This window comes from Hemitrygon akajei, chromosome 3 (genome assembly GCF_048418815.1).
Source record: "Hemitrygon akajei chromosome 3, sHemAka1.3, whole genome shotgun sequence".
Classification (NCBI taxonomy): Eukaryota; Metazoa; Chordata; class Chondrichthyes; order Myliobatiformes; family Dasyatidae; genus Hemitrygon; species Hemitrygon akajei.
In genome coordinates this window covers 77618442-77635854 of record NC_133126.1, presented here as the reverse complement: position 1 = coordinate 77635854, position 17413 = coordinate 77618442, and the positions used below count along the sequence as shown (strand labels likewise).

General features: G+C 40.5%; 1 protein-coding gene across 12 annotated transcripts in view; it reads left to right on the top strand.

Annotated features, from left to right (window-relative positions):
* LOC140725132 (alpha-(1,6)-fucosyltransferase) overlaps window positions 1-17413 on the top strand; it is an 839166-nt gene that overhangs the window by 776800 nt on the left and 44953 nt on the right. The gene's annotated exons all lie outside the window — the stretch shown is intronic.

Here is a 17413-nt window from a genome sequence, read left to right as displayed (position 1 = left end):
AATAGGCAGCAGCCTCTCCGGGCTCTGGATTGGGGATTGCCAAACGTTACGTGGATTTTCTGGTGTAGCCTGTTTTGTCATATGCTTTTGTGATATCATTCTGGGGGAATGTTGTCTCATTTTTTAATTGCATTGCATTTGTGGTTTCTAAATGACAATAAACTGAATCTGAATCTGAATCTGAATCTGAAAATGCTGGAGGAACCCTGCAGGCCAGGCAGCATCTATGGAAAAAAGTACAGTCAACGTTTCGGGCAGGACTGGCAAAGGGTTTCGGCCCAAAATGTCGACTGTACTTTTTCCATAGATGCTGCCTGGCCTGCTGAGTTCCTCCAGCATTTTGTGTTGTTGCCCACTTTTATATAATCATTACTTGACTCTTCCTTTCTCACTTCACTCACATCTCTACCTCCATTCCAGTTGGGTTAGATACCAATATCTATTACAAGCCTTCAGACTCCGCGGTTACAATGTCCTCCCTATCTTCTACCCTTATTCTGATAAGGACTCCATTCCATTCTCCCAGTTTCTCTGTCTCCATGATTTGTATACCAGTGCTTCTGAGATGTTTACTTGAAATGGAAAATGTGTTTTCCTATTTGGCATAATTGGCAAGATTCTTCTGTATTTCCACACTTTTTGTCCCAGAACTTGTTTTATATTCTGCAGGGACTGTTCCCTTTGAGATTCCCTGGTTTGTTCTTCCATCTCTACCAGCCACTCCCACTCTCAAGATATTTTCCTACGGAATTGCACAGGATACACCATTCGGGGACCCACATTTGTTGTTCATGGTGTGTGACCTTATTCGTTGAAGAAACCAAAGGCAGATAGGACAACTGCTTTGCAAACCACCCCTGCTCAGTCTGCAAGGGTGACCCTGAGCTCTCAGATGCCTGCCACTTTAATACTCTGTCCCATTCCTACTCTGACCCCTCTGTTCTTGACATGCTCCAGTGTAAGCTCAAAGAACAACACCTCATTTTCCATCCAGGCACACAGTATTGCTGCCCTTGGGACAAGTATTGAATTCAACCATTTCTGAAAAGCAGTGATCTTGTTTCTGTCAGACTGGCTCATTCTGGTGTGAGGTCATTCACCTGTAACATCAACTCAGTGTTCTTTTTTCTCTACACAGCTGAGTATTTCAGATTACCAACCACTGCTGTGTTCTGCCTCTCATGGTTCCAGAATGTTATTGTTTGCCTTCTCTCTCCAACTTGCCTCATTCATCACGTTCTATTGACACTCTCCTGACTAAACAGCTAAAACTTATACACAGCACCTGCATAACCTTGATCTCTATCCCTCAAAAAATCACCCCTGTTTTCTCATCACTCTTCCTCTTCTACAACTTTAAATATTCTTCCTCACGTCATTGGTTTCAATGGAGATTCATTGAGCTGAAATGTTGAGCACTGCTCTTCTTTCCACAGGTGCTGCCTGATTTGCTGTGTACTTTCCTCTTCTAGTTCTGTTCTTGGCTCTGCTCTGGAACTCCTGCATATCCTTGTAAGATCCTGTTCTTTCCCTGATTTTGACTGTTCTCTTCCCATAACACCCTAAAGGGAGGAAAAATACTGAGCAGAAACTGTGGATGTTCAAAGATAGAAATTGTTTTAATATCATCTAATATTATTTAATTATATATCTAATATTATTAGAGAAATTGAGAAGTGGAGAATTTAATTTGTGAAGGGGGATATTGCCATGCCCCCAAATAATAATTTGGTAGATGCTCGACGCAGTGGCAGCAGAGGTGCCTGTAACAACTTGGGTATCTGTGGCTCCAACCACATGGGGCGTTCCCATATTCCAGCAGGAACAGTGCCTCTGGGTGTGACCTTGGCCTGATGCCAAGGATCACAGCTCGGGATACTCCTAACCTTTGTCATCAGGTATCGGGCTCATGATGCCAGCGACGTTTACGGCAATGAAAGGTGCTGCTTCCAGCTGAGTTTAGATTTCTCAGGACATTGGGCTCATGAATAAACACATTCATATCAACAGAAGCTCACAATTAGAAACCTTAGAAACCAATACCTTTTCTAGGGGATGTTTTGTATCCAGATCTGTAGCTGCCAGCTTCTCATCATGAAGCTTTAGTTTGTGCCAAATAGCAGGATTTTCAGAGTGAAGTTGTGTTCCAATTATCCATAATGATGTTCAAATATTCCAATACACCCAATGATTAGCAGAATTATTGAGAGGAATACACTATTCTCTGGTGCAAGAATAGCCCTAGACCAGCTGTTGTTTACTTTTAGTACACCTAATCAAGACCTTGTCACATTCTCTCTTGCAGCACAGTATTCACCAGTGCTGAGTGATTAAATTTCTGAAGAAAACTGATCCAGTTCTTACCATGTTCCAAGATCAAAGTCTGCTTTGGCATAATCTCACAGGGACTTCGTCATGTGCACATGTATGTACAGGTACAATGAAAAACTTGCAGCAGCAGCATCCCAGGCTTATAGTATTAGAGGCACAACATACATAGAAAGAACATAAAGTACCAAAAATGTACTATGTTATATAAGAAAGAACAGAATTAGAGCAAAAAAAAATTTTTATTCATAGCGCAAAGTGGTCATAGATTGCTATTCTGTGGTGGTGATTAGGGTTGTGCAGATTGGTTGAAAAACCAAATAGTTGAAGGGAAATATCTTCCTGAAACAGATTTCAGGCTTCTATACATCCTGCCTGATGGCAGCTGCAAATGGCATGGCCCTGCAATTGGTTATGTAGGTACTGAGCCATCTAACAAGATGCTGCAGGAATTCAGTGGGTCAGGCAGCTTCTGGGATGGGAAACGGAGAGTCGATAGTTTGGGTCAAGACCTTTTGCCTGGAATCAGCCTTGATGAATGGGTCTCAACACAAAATACTGACTGTCCATTCTCCCCCCCCCCCCCCCCCCCACAGATGCTGCTTGACCTGCAGAGATCCCTCCCTCATCTTGTTTGTTGCTTGAGTTTGCAGCAGCTGCAGCCTCTTCTGTCTCCTAGATCATTGAATCTGTTACATGGCATCTTGGGTCACCTGTGCAGCAGAAAAGTTGCAGCAGTGTGTTTTTAATAAAGCTCACCATGTCCTGGAAAAGCTTTATAGAACTGAGGAAGTTCTGGTCCCATGTCTTCCGTGGCTGAGAGGAGAATGTGGTATTTAAGTAGTTTTGTAATTGGAGAAAACTATTTGCTTTAATATGGTACAAGAAAATGAAATGTGTTGTCCACTATTTTGTTGAGAACAAGAACAAACTCCTGGAGGACCTTTCAGCACGCACTGTAGTGCATTTACTTTGCACGTGTTTTCTGTCCAACTAGTTAAGCAAGTGAATGCAATGCAGAAGGTTGTGATCACTCATGTTATATTTTTGTCCTTGTGGTTACCTGTAGCATCATACATAGAAAATATGGAGAACTCTAAAGCTGTGTCTTGTTTATCTGAGGTTCTTCACAGATTTCACGTATGAATAAATACACCATACGATGATGTGGCATTTAATTATATGTACTTCAGCTTGGGAAAGTACAACCAGTCTGAAGTAATTTTATACCAATAGATAAGATGTTCTTGCTGTGAGATTTCACAAGGGCCGATCATCTCCTTTCTCCTCTGTGAGATGGTGATGGACTTCGAATAGAGTCCTCGACAACCCCCAAATCACTTGATAGCAAATTAAGCACATTTTTAAATTGTAATCACCATAGTAATATCTATTTATTCTACTTATTTAGGGACACAGTGTGGAATAGGCCCTCTGGCTCAACAAGCCGCATCACCCAGCAACCCACCTATATAATATTAGCCTAATCGCAGGACAATTTACAATAGCCAATTAACCTATCAACAACTTTAGGGAAACAGAGCACCTGGAGGAAACCCACACATTCCACGAGGAGACATACAAACTACTTACAGACAATGCTGAAATTAAACTCTGAACTCTTGACACCCCAAGCTGTAATAGTGTCGAGCTACCTGCTATGCTACCGTGGTGCCCATGGGAACAAAAAACAGGGCAAACAACCAGACAGCAGTGCTATACAATTGGATGGTCATGTTTAGTGAGGTTAGCTAGAGGTTAGCTCAGATCTACATGGGTGCCACCACCCCCCAGGGTTATGCGCTAAGCCCATTGCTGTGGTCTCTGCTTACACATGACTACACAGTCAAACACCCGAGTAATCACATTGTCAAGTTTGCCAATGACATGACAGTGGTAGCACTCATCACCAATGATGAGAAAGCCAACACTGAGGAGGTGGAAGAGCTCAAGGCTTAGTGCCAGGCAAATAACCTCTTCCTCAATGTCAAAAAACAAAGGAATTGGTTATCAACTTCAGAAGAACTCACACCACTCACACCCCTCTTTACCTCAGCAGAACAACAGTGTAAAATGCAAGCAGTTTCAAACTCCTGAGAGGGTATACTTCACACAACCTCTCATGGTCCCAGAGCACATCCTACACAATCAGGAAGGCTCACCAATGCCTCTACTTTCTGAGGAGGCTGAAGAGAGCTGGGCTCTGCATATCTATACTCATGTCATTCGACGGATGTGCAGTAGAGTGTGTCCTAACATGCCGCATCACTGTATTGTACAGAAACTGCTTTGTGGCAGACAGGAAGGCTTTACAACAGGTAGTCAAAACTGCCCAGTGTATCACTGGCACCAGCCTACCCACCACCAAGGACACATATACAGAAAGGTGCCAGAAAATGGCCAGTAACATCATGAAGGATCTCACCCACCCTGCTCATGGACTGTTTGTCCCACACCCATCAGGGAGAAGGCTACATAATATCCACACCAGGATCACCAGACTCAAAAACAGTTATTTTCCCCAAGCAGTAAGGCTGATCAACTCCTCCACCCACTAACCCACCCTCCCACACTTGCCACGGCCACTACTTCCTGACAGTCACATTGTGTGCAGATACTCCTGTGGCTGACATCACTTTATGGATATACGATCAATATAAGTATGTAAGCTATCTTACGTATTGATATTTGTGGCGTTTTTTTTATTATTGTGCTTTCTTTTGTTGCTGCATTGGATCTGGAGTAACAATTATCTTTTTTCTCTTTTACACTATGTACTGGAAATGACATTAAACAATCTTGAATCTTTACACCATCTAATTAGTCAGACATGGTGTCTGTTTAACATGCCCTTTGGAAGCGAAGAACCTTCTGCTAATATGCATTACTATCGTAAAGCATCAGCCTGGGTTTCTATTCTCAGGCCTCTTCGAGTGGCACCTGAACCTGTTGATGAAGATGTTCCCAGCCAAGCGCATACAAAACGCTCCAGCTGGTAGTGAAGTGTGATGAATGTAGGGATTAATTGGAAAATGTGAGCAAGCAAAGGGGAGAGAAAGCTAGAAAAGATCTTCAGAGGATAGACAGAGTTTCTCCAAATAGTCACACCACTGAATGTAATTCAAGCTGAACAGAGTCCCAGAGCATAAAAATTCTACATAAAATTGGCAGAATAACTGGGTCGGCATTTCACCATGATCTGATCCGCATTACTATTCCCACACTCAGCAGGAATGCAAGTCCCTTGTGAGGCTGTGGCACCTTCATCTCTACTATCTGATATACTGAGCAGGAACGACATATCTTAACGGTGTTCTCTGTTCTCCAGGCTTTTAAACATACTTAAACTGGAGACTATTCAGTCCAAGTCAGCAACCTTGACAGATGTGAAATGATATTAAAGGGAGCAATAGGCAGTTTGACATTAAAGAGTGTTTTGCCATCCTCTTCTGGGAGCACTCACCTTCGGAAACTGCTGAAAGAAAGCTGGGTTTCGCTCACTTTGATGCATTCCCCAGTGCTGAATTACTGGAAGCAGTGTATCAGCCACTGCTAAAACTGACTGTTCGCTTAAGTCTGGTACTGAGTGGGTAGCACTTACTTCCGTGCCAGCTCTGGGGGCGAATGTGAATAGTGTTTACTTCAGGAACAATTGGTAATAGTGTTTCATTGATTGAAAGGGCCACTACCTGAATCAAGGGCATGATTCAGTTTAATAATTAAAGTGCATTTGAATGGAGGGTAACCTAATTATGTGAACAGAGTAGTTATTGAATAGATGAACAGCCTGGTGTGTGCTCACAGGACAAATGTCATTTAATGAATAAGATTATACTTTTTCTCCCAGCAATACACAATATACACAGGGAGTAGGTGAAATCCACTGTTCAGAGTGAAGTGGGAGGGCTCCGCGTGGCGGGTGCTGACTGGTCAGAGTAGGGGCAAGGCTGAGGATTAAATGTTCCGGTGTCCAATCTGGGAGCTGGACAGTTCAGTGAGTGGGGAAGAGGAAAGTCAAGCAGTGGGAAGACACACCAGGCAACCCTCAGCAAGGGTCCGTAGGGACAGGCAGGCATGAGGGAAGTGGAGATGATCAGATGCCTTGTCTTAGTCAGGGAAAGGTGAGATTAGCCAAGTACAAGTATGGCTCAAGGCTGTGCAAGATCACTCTAGCTGTGCAGGAAAGCCTAAGGAATACTTTCTGTAATATCTGCTGAGCCTGTCTCTCAGCATGATGGCTAGGTTTACACCTTTTGTTCTGATTGTCTTCTTTGTTTGTAGAATCATATAATTTGTATTGTAATTTATGTTTGGTTCAGAATGTTATGCCTCTAACGATGCTGCCTTTGCTGTAATTTTTTTGTTGCACCGTTGCATCCATGTGCTTGTGCATGTGACAGTGAGTTCTTTTTGACTTGTTGAACCACCCAACTCTTCCACTCTTCTTGCTCAGCCCCACTTCTCACCCAGGTCTCTGAATGATGCTGCAGAGTAATCTCTCTAGTTGTCACTAATTCTGATCATCAGCGACTTCCTGTCATCTCCCCTCAGATTTTAGCTTCCCATTAGCTGCAGTTTAAAAAAAAATTTACTGTAACATCCTGACTGATTACACCTTCTAGTCATTCACATACTCGTGGCTGTGAACAAACACAGGTCGGGTACAGTAAACAGGAAGCCAGAAGGTCATCAGAAGTAACCGGCACCAGTTATTTTCAGCTTGAGCTCCCATCTAGTATCCAGCAATCATGAGAACCAAAATCTAAACTATAATTTTAGAGAGGGTATGTAGTGTCCTGTGATGACAATGATTTAACTGCAATGCTTAGTTACCCATTGAGGTGGCTTGTGTTTGTGTCGGTATACTTGTGAAGCATCTACAGGTGGAGTTAGTGGTGATCCCAGAGATGTGAGCAGTTTTGGCAGAGAAGAGTAAGGCTTCAATGTAACAAGAGTACATTGTGTTTAATATTGCATCTATCAGATAGATGGCCAAATCCTATGTGTTCTGATTATGCTCAAGTTTATGTCTTGGGATTTTGTTGGGAAGAGTGGCCTAGTGTGTAAGAGTAAGGATAGGCCAGTGGGATCATTAGATTTGGAAGTGTAATAATAATTGGGCAGATGAATTGAATTGAATTGAATTATCTTTATTGTCATTATACATAGGTACAATGAACCTCTGTTTAGCTTCCTCTCAGGCAATTAAATAAAGTGGTAGATAAAAACAAGACAGTAATAGAAAAACAGTATTAAATGGATAAGTAGCAGAAAATAAGTTGCAGCAGCACCAGAATATCACAGTAATGCACAAAGTGCTGTTAGTGCAAGTATTTGAGTCCTTGTGTGTGCACGTGTCTGCTCACAGTTTCATTCATTGTTCTGTGGGAGTGGTGCGATGGAGGCCACAGCTCTGGGGTAGAAGCTGTTCCTCAGTCTATTTGTTCTGGCTTTTAGTGTCCCAAACCTTTTGCTGGATAGCAGCGGGTCAAACAGAGAGTGGCCAGGGTGTGTGGTGTCTCTGGTTATGCTGACTGCTTTCCTCCTGAGTCTGCTGGAATAGATGGTGTCCAGTCCTGGGAGCTACATTGACAAGAGCAGAATGTTTATGGCAAGTAGAATCAAAAAAAAAACTGCTAGAAAAGAGCAATGGACACTTGAACGTTAAGGGGAAGATTTTATTACAAAGTTGAACATACACAAGGAAGAGGTGACCTTATTAGAACACAGCTATCAAGGATAAGGCATAGTTGGAGTTGCCCTTGTTGGTCATCAGGACCATGGGAGGGTGGTTATGGGAGACAATGGTCTTGGGTGGGTGACCATAAATATGGGCTGGGGCTCAAATGAAGGGATATTTAAGGAACACTGGAGAATAGTGAGCAGAGTAGAGGAACAGGTGAGTTAGAATAGATTATATCACCCAAGGATGAGGAGGCAGCAATTTTAGAGAATATCTCTCCACTGGAGAAACTAAAAGGAAATTGAGTGATTGCTTTGTGGAGCACCTGTGCTGCCTGCCATTTTAATTCACCATCTCACTTTGACCTTTCTGTCTCTGATCTCCTGTACTGTTATAAAACAGACAACACATGCCAAAGGGACATCGTATTTTTTCATCTGGGCACCTTGCAACTTGTGGGATTCAGTTTGAAATGCTCCAACCTTGAATAACTCGCGTTTTGTGTCTGTGTCAGAACTTCCTACTTCCATCTGCCATCTTTTTGGTTTGTTTTTTCTTTTTCCTTTTGAATAATCTGACATTCTGAACACATCCTGCAGCCTTACCATTAGCAACAGAAGCTTAATCTGATTTTAACTGCACATTAAGTCATCTGGTCTCACATGTTCTAAGGTGATGAAGATGGAGGAACTGATAATGGAGTGGAGTCCTTACTGAAAGCAGGGTGGGAGGAAGTGCATTCAAGGCAGCCATGGAAGTCTATTGGTTTGAGGTGGATATTGGTGGGTAAAGAATAGAGACATCTTTTCTAACTGTAGGACCTTAAACCACGCTCTTCAGGTCATGGGGTTAAGACTACAAGGACATGCTCTGGGGAGAAACTTTTATATAATGTAAATGGAAGAAGAGGTTACAGGAAGAAGAATTGTTAAGCTCTAGGTCAAAGCACAATTTTAAATAAAATTATGCTAGAACCAAAATGTTTGACTAATTACTCTATCCAACTGAAATCTGAAATGTACCCTTAATTATTATACTCGGCTGAGATAATCTTGCTCATATTCCCAACAAAGAGCTCAAACACTCGATCTGTCAGCACAGCTGATGGAGCAGTGATGAACAGCAGCGGGAGCCACAGGGAAACCAGGCTCCCTCTGCTTTCAGGTCATCAGGATGCCACCGATCTGCTCACTTGACTGGGCAGCAGTTCTGTGTTACTGTGAACAACAGATTCATTGTGGCCCTCTAGTCTTTCCCTGTTAATTGTTCCTCTTAGGCAGGCCAAGAACAATGAGCTATTGGAACAGATGTCATCTTAGTAATTGACTAGTAGCTGAGTTTCTTAAATGTAGTATCAATCAGTCACAGCATTTGAAAACACAAACCACCCTGGATCAATTTCCACATACTGACGTTGGACATGATGATTTCACGAATCATTTATGTTTCATTGTTAATGATATTCCTATTATAGAACTCTGAGTTGTAGAGAGTTCCCTATTTCCCTAACCTTTTTTGTACCATTTTGGCTCAAGTTTTTTCATTTTTTTCTGCTTACTGTTGAAGCTGCTTGTAGATGCCTGAAACCTGTAGTAACCTCATGCTCCAGTCTAGTAATTCACTTTCTCACAACCTCGTTAGGTCCACACTATAAACCTTCTGAAATAACATCTCCTTCAAAAACAGGTCCCTTGAGATGTTTCAACTCCCTGTTTCTGCCTGTTACAATGATTTGGCAGAAATACTGTTTTCCTCTGCTCTGGGCTTCAGGAATAAGTATTTTGCTAAGTAAAGGACTCCATCCAATGGCATTATCTGGGATTTCCAGCTTGCTTGTCAAAATGGTTACCTGCTTTATTCTCTGGCTTTCTTTATCTTCAGTCTTTTATTCATTCTGAGGACGTAAGTGTTGCTGGCATTATGTGTGTGGATTGTAGGGCCATTTCAGAGGGCACCTTAGTGTCAACCACATTCAAAGTTCAAGTTAAAAGTTCAAAGTAAGTTTATTATCAAAGTACATTTATGTCACCATATACAACCCTGAGATTTGTTTTCTTGCAAGCATACTCAGAAAATCCAAGCGCCATAATAAAATCAATGAACAACCATACCCAACAGGGCAAACAAACAATCGATATGGAAAAGACAACAAACTGTGCAAATACAATAGAGAAATAATCATAATAAGCAATAAATATCAAGAGCAAAAGATGAAGAGTCCTTGAAAATGAGTCCTTAAATGAAGTTATCCCAAATGGTGGTGTAACAGGCTAGACCAGATAAATATAGCAGGTCTGTTTCCCTAAAGGTTGGTAATAAACCAGTTACACATTCACAACAATCTGGTAGTTTCAGGGTTACCAGGAAAGGTACTAGTTTCTGAATCAATGAATCTGAATTCAGTATAAAATATAAGGAATTATAAATCTATTGCGAATAAAATTTACTGCTACATTTGTCATTGACCAAAGGAGCCATCTGCTCTGGGCTGCGAAGGACTTCTTCACCTTGACCACCTTCTGTGCTATGAGCATACCACAGAGTTGTGTATTTTTCCACGGCAGTGAGTTAAGAACAATAAATGTCAAGTGCACCTCAGGAAGGGAAGATCTTTTTATAAAATAGTAGCCAGCCAACTGTCAGAAATGAGGGATTGAGTTTCCTATTACACAAAATGTAGAACAAGCCACAGAAGTAAAAAATGCTTTCACAACAGGGCATCTGTTTGAAAAGGGACTGAAAGAAGATTGAGCACAAGTGTTGGGGGAGGGGTTAAGAAGGATCTTACGCAGAGTTGCATTATCGAGTAAATCACCTTATTCATTACAGCAGGCACAACTTCATTAACCATAGTGTGCAAATGACAGAATAAAATTGCTTTCTTTTAAATTTCACTGCAAAAGTAATCAATAGTAATGTACCTAGATTGCATTGTTCCAAACAATACAATCCATTGTGATTTCCAGAGTGTGTTGCTTTTATTTGATTGATTTGATTTTTCTCCTGCATTTGGGAGAAGCCTGGGCCAATACCATAACAAGAATTCATGATTTTACCTCATTCACAGTTCCTGAAATTCGGCTCATGAATCCCCTATGGGTGAATAGCCACAAAATCCTTACATTATGTAGCCAATGTCCTAGCTTGAACCAAGTCCCTATTCGTATGTTTGCTGACCCAAGTCATAGCCAGAGGTTAAATAGTTTCTCTATTTAAAAGAACCATTCATACTTATTTCCAGGCCTCTTTCCTGCCTCTCGCATTATCTCCTACCCCTCACTTCCCAAACACTCTTACACCTCCCTGTCTCTCTCGGCATTGTAATCAAAAGCAACACACGCAAAATGCTGGAGGAACTCAGCAGGTCAGGGCAGCATCTGTGTAAAAGAGTAAACAATCATTGTTTTAGGCCGAGACACTTCAGGAGACCTAAAATATTGACCCAGAACAGTGAGTGTTTACTCTTTTCTATAGATGCTGCCTGACCTGCTGAGTTCCTCCAACATTTTGTGTGCGTTGCCCAGATTTCCAGCATCTGCAGACTTTCTCGTGTTTCTGAAGCCAATCTTTTAACCACCTGTTCTAAGATCACTGGGGTGTCTCAATATTAGTTTTTGTCAATGGCACTGTGCTTTAGTGGCTTCTGGTACAGTAAAAGTAGGATTTACAGTAACAGATGTTGCTCTCTCATTGTAATAAAGAACTGCTGATTCAAACAAGAAGAAACCTTATTCCAGTTATCATTATATATCAAATTGAGCATCATGCACACAGAATTCTGGATGAACTCGGTAAGTCTTGCTGAATTCCTCCAGCATTCTGTATATGTTGCTCCAGATTTCCAGCATCTGCAGAACCTTTAAGAGTTCAAAATAAATTTATTATCACAGTATGTGTATGTCATCTTATACTACCAAGATTCATTTTCTTGAAGTGATTCACAGTAGAACAAAGAAATAGGATAGAATCAATGAAAAACTGCACACAGGCAAATGTGCCAAAGAAGACAATCCGTGCAAATACAAAATAAAAATAGTGTAAATAAATAATACTGAGAGCATGAGTTGTAAAGTCCTTGCAAGTGAGACGATAGGTTGTGGAATCAGTTCAGTGGTGGTGTGAGTGAAATTATCCACACTGGTTCAGGAGTTTGATGGTTGAAAGGTATTAGCTGTTCCTGAACCTGGTGGTGTGGAACCTTAGGTTTCTGTACCGCCTTCCTGATGGCAGGAAAGAGAGGAGAGCATGGCCTGGATTGTGGAGGTTCCTTGTTGATAATAATGCTGTTTTCTTGGAATATCTTGTGTGCCTGTTAATAATTGTTTAGGATCTAGGCAGAGAAGTATGGAATTCATTAATATGATGTTCTTTATCAGAGGTTTGGTTTCATTGGCAGCTGGAGTTTCCAGACAGCACACGCCTGGTCATGGTGGAGACACGTGCAGAGATTGCAGCAACACATCACTCATCAAGAATTCAGTTTGCAGCTCCTTATGTCAAGATGAATGAAGCATGACTCTGCCCTTCATAAAGATGGGAAGCTGCCTTGTATCTAAGAGTGACACACATTGTTCTTGTAAGCACCCATTTTACTGAGGTGTTAACTTGTAAACTTTGGGAGCTGTAACAACTCAACTGAAATAGTAAGGGAAATGTATAAAATTTATAGTAATTAATCTCTTATGTACTTATATCAAGAGCTAAATCAAAATAACCCAAAACAGACTATATAATAATACTTGAAATAAAAAAGATAAATTACTTCCTCCTTTGCCATCGAGTTTCAATAGTTCAATAGTTCCACTTAACATTAGAGAAATATATACAATATACATCCTGAAATTCTTGTTCCTTGCACAAAAACAGAAGAGTGCCCCAAAGAATGAGTGCAGTAAAAGTGTTAGAACCCCAAAGCCCCCCTACTCACCCACCCACGGAAAAGCAGCAACAAAGCAATGACCCTCCCCCACCCCCACAAAAAAGCATCAGCACCCTCCACCACTAAGACCTCAATAAAGACCATTATCTGCAGTACAAGGAAAACTACTCTTTCACTCAGCGATTTGACAATGCCACAGGGTTTCTCTTTTCCTAAAAGGAAAAAGAGGTGTCCCCTTTTCACAAACATAACACAACAACTCACTGATTTTCGGTGTTAAAAGTCTGTCACACTGCTTTTTTTACCCCGGGTTCTGTGACCTGAGAATAGGCAACAACCTCTCATCCACCAAGGAGAGAGAGGGTTTTATAATTTTTCCTTCTATGTTACACACTAATACAGATATACTGTAGTGTACTAATATTATTATTACATGTTGCCATCCTTCATGTCACAGTGGGATTTTGCAAATTATTTTTCTGTCACCTGCCCTTCTCTTTCTCAGCCGAAACATTTGCAGGAAATGTATGGCCAGAAACTGGACCAGCTGAGATTTTAAAGCTAAAACAGGTTCAGGTATTGCAAGGACAGGAAGATTAGATTGAATCACTCTCACAAAGACTTGCCCTTGATGTTCACAGCACATGCTGGAAATTTCTATGGAAGAATATCTCTAAATAAATAAAATAAGTTCTTCCCCTTCTTACTTAATTGAAAATGCAAAGGCAAGATTATTAGTTCTGCCAGTGAATACAAGGGACAAAAATGAAAAAGATGTGACACGGAAACAAATGCAACAACACATTTGCATTTCACGGTACTATTTAGACATAATTAACTATTGAGCTATCCTTGACCATCTGTCTGTGTTTTTGCTGCCTCTAATTGTTTCGATTATTTTGCATTTCATTGTAATGCACATTCTCGTAACTTTAAGCATGCACGCAATTAAAGACAAACAAAATCAGTGAATCATACCGCCTAACTGTAAATTTTTGGATTGATAAAGCACTCCAATGCAGATAATGGTGAACTTGTTTTGTGAATGTGTTTGGCTTGTAAGGAGTGCACTGACATTTTGTGTGCTTGCTTGTATTTCCGAATTGTCTGTTGTTAAGGTGAGAAATGTAAACCAGGGAATTAGAGAGTAGTTAGCCTAGCATCTGTTACAGGGTATTACAGCGTCTATAATTAAGGATGGAATGATTGAAGATCTTGAAATTTTTCTGTTGAATCAGAGTCAGCATGGATTGTAAAGGCTAGTTTATGGGTTATAAATTAATTCAAGTGTTGAAGTCATGACTGAGGAGGTTGACAAGAATATCTCGATGTATTATCGACATGAGCCTGCAGTAGGCATTTGATTGACTCCTTGCACTTAAATGGCAGTAGTGGAATGGAAGAGAAACTGTCTGGGGAATTGGGTAGGAATTGGAATAATGGACCAGTACTCAAATTAAGAGGATGTGCATGCTGGCATCTTCCAGGGATCTGTCCAGCATCAAATATCCCCAGCCTTCATTCATGATGTTGAAGAAACAATAGAAAGCCAAAGGTAAGAGCATTGTGAGCAGCAATGGTGGAAACACTAAAAGGAATAGTAAAAGATTGAGACAATGGGCAGAACTTTGGATCTAAATATAAAATATCAGAATATTTATGACATGAAAAGTAGAGAGCATTTGGTGTTAATAGTGAGTAATGAGATGAGTTCAGAATCAGAATCAGGTTTAATATCACCAGCATATGTTGTGAAATTTGTTACCTTTGTGGCAGCAGTATAATGCAATACATAATAATTGAAAAAAAAGTGAATTGCAATAAAAATATATATATTTATATATTTATATATTAAAAATAGTTAAATAAGTAGTGTAAAAATAAAAAAGTAGTGAGTTAGTGTTCCTGGATTCAATGTTCATTCAGAAATAGGATGGCAGAGGAAAAGAAGCTGTTCCTGAATCACAGAGTGTGTGCCTTCAGGCTTCTGTACCTCCTTCCTGATGTTAGCAGTCAGATCAAGCCATGATCTGGATGTGAGGGTCCTTAATGATGGATGTCAACTTTTTGAGTTATTTCAATGATTCTCAGCTTTTGAGAATTGGTGGCAAGATTAGCTGAGTTTCCACATCCCAAGATTTTGCTGGATAGAGTAGTGGTGTGCCACCTCCTCAGATTATCAACATCCATATGTGAAAGTGTTCCCACTCTGGTGAGTATGGCCAAGTTCCTCCCAAACAGTAAAGGAAGCAAAATCTTTGATTAGCTGAAATCTCGCTCAGTTCTACTTTAGCTATCAGGAGGCTTTAATTGTCTGCATATTGAGTGGATATGCATGATTCCTGCACCATCATTCAGCCACATCTTCAGCAGGGAGCTGCTGTTGTAAACCACCATCTGGTTTATCATGATTCCAGACTGTTGCAGAATGGAAACCTGGTGTCTGCTGCCAGGATTTCTGTATTGAATGCATTTCTGCTGTATTTTGATCACCACATCAGCTGCAGGATAAGGGAGTGGTAGTCCTTTCAGTTACAGTCTTCTTCAGAGTAGATATAGTACCTACCCATATGAGATGTGGTAATTACTTCCAACTTGGAAGAAACTCAGTGATTAAAACTTAATGTCTGTGGTTTTCTGTAACAATGTGGCCCTAGTTGGAGTCCCCTCATTTGGATTTTAACAGAAGTGTAAGCACTGGAACTTTTGAAGTCCGCACATGGTTCTTCCGTGAAGTTCAAAAAACAGAAGTGAATTTGAACACCTGGAACAAGATGGCTACTGATGTTGGAATCTTTCTCTACAACACCTGGCCCTATTGCTCCCCCTTCTTCTCTATCTCTATCTATCTCTCTCTCTCTCTATCTATCTATCTCTCTATCTATATCTCTATCTACCTCTCTATCTTCCAACAGTTTGCTCTGATCTATATTGTTTCTGCTCATTATCCAGCAGGAGCACCCCCTGCAGAGGTTTGCAGCTTTAAACCAAAATCTGGAAAGTGTCAACACTGTGTAAAATCATATCAATTTCCTTTGGAAACCAATCAGAGTGAACCCGTTAGAAAACCTCCAAATAAGCTGGCTGAGTGCTGCTTCCAGCTGCTGAACGTCTGCAAGGTTGAGAAAATGAATTGAGCTCCAAAATGACAGTGGTGACTTCCAATCATCACTGTACCTTTGCGTAATCATCTATCTACTCTGCAAACTTTTGGAAAGTAGCACCTCTTCGCAGACTAAAGTCCTGGCTGATTTGGCAGACAGCATAGTTCATGCTTCAAACATACTGCATTTTATGCCACTTTGGAGCATAAAATACTTCATTCGGAGCATGAAACAAAACTGGATTTTGTGGTCTGTTTTTTTTTTTGCCCGGCTATTTTGTATCTCATTATTTACTTAAGTATTAGTTCCTATCCATGAAGCACAGTACCATTTGCTGGAGCAAAGTTTAAACTGATCTTTCTACCGCTTTGTCTTCACTCTATATTTGAATAATATGTCAGCTTTATAACACTACCATTACATTGAATTACAAAGGAACAAAATAACAGCTGATTGTTTCTGAAGTTCAAAACGTAACCAAGTTAAAAGATACATTGATTTATGACGTAGTCATTTCTTAAAATTATTTAATTTCTGATGGTTTAGTGCATGACCATATTAGACAGCCTACTTCAGTGAACAGTAGCGCATGCCAATGTAAATTGGTTGAGGTTATGCATTATTTCACTAACACATCACTGAACAGTACCCACAACTTATGGACTCACATTTCAAGGACTCTGCAACTCATAATCTCAGTATTATTTATTTGCAGTTTGTCTTCTTTTGCACATTAGCTGTTTCTCAGTCTTTATTAAGTGTAGATTTTCATTGATTCTATTGTATTTCTCTGTTTTACTGTGAATGCCTGCAAGAAAATGAATCACCAGGTAGTATATGATGACAAAAGATATAAGTATTTTGATAATAACTTTACTTTGAATGTTGAAGTTGTATCAGCTGCTAAACACTAGACTCCCAAAATCTGGAAAGAGAATGCCAGGCGTACAGAAGCTGAATCAAGATGTGTTCAAAGTCTTTTTGAAGGAATATTTTGCCTTCACTGACTTCCTGGAATCTCTAGCCCATGACTAGTCAAAGTGGAGGAGCAGTGGATGAGATATTATTGAGGGTTTTGCGTGCTTGCATTGGGCATACACAGAACAAGCAGTAAGTCGCATCACAATCTACCCACCCATCAACCACGCCCTGTGGAAAAATCTGCATTTCCTACATTGACCCACCTGAGAGCTCACAAAACACTTGTGGAATCAAGCCAACAAGGCAAAAATGCAAACTTGTAAAAAGTGATTGATCTTTGTAGATGGGGAAAGTTTTTGCCCCATACAGTGACTGGAAGTGTTTCTCCATAACATTTTTACCAATTTTCAATACCAGGCACTTAAAGAATGTCGGAATTGTATAATAGAGGCATACTAGACAAATGAGCTTTCCTTTGGAAATAATTGTTAATTTTGA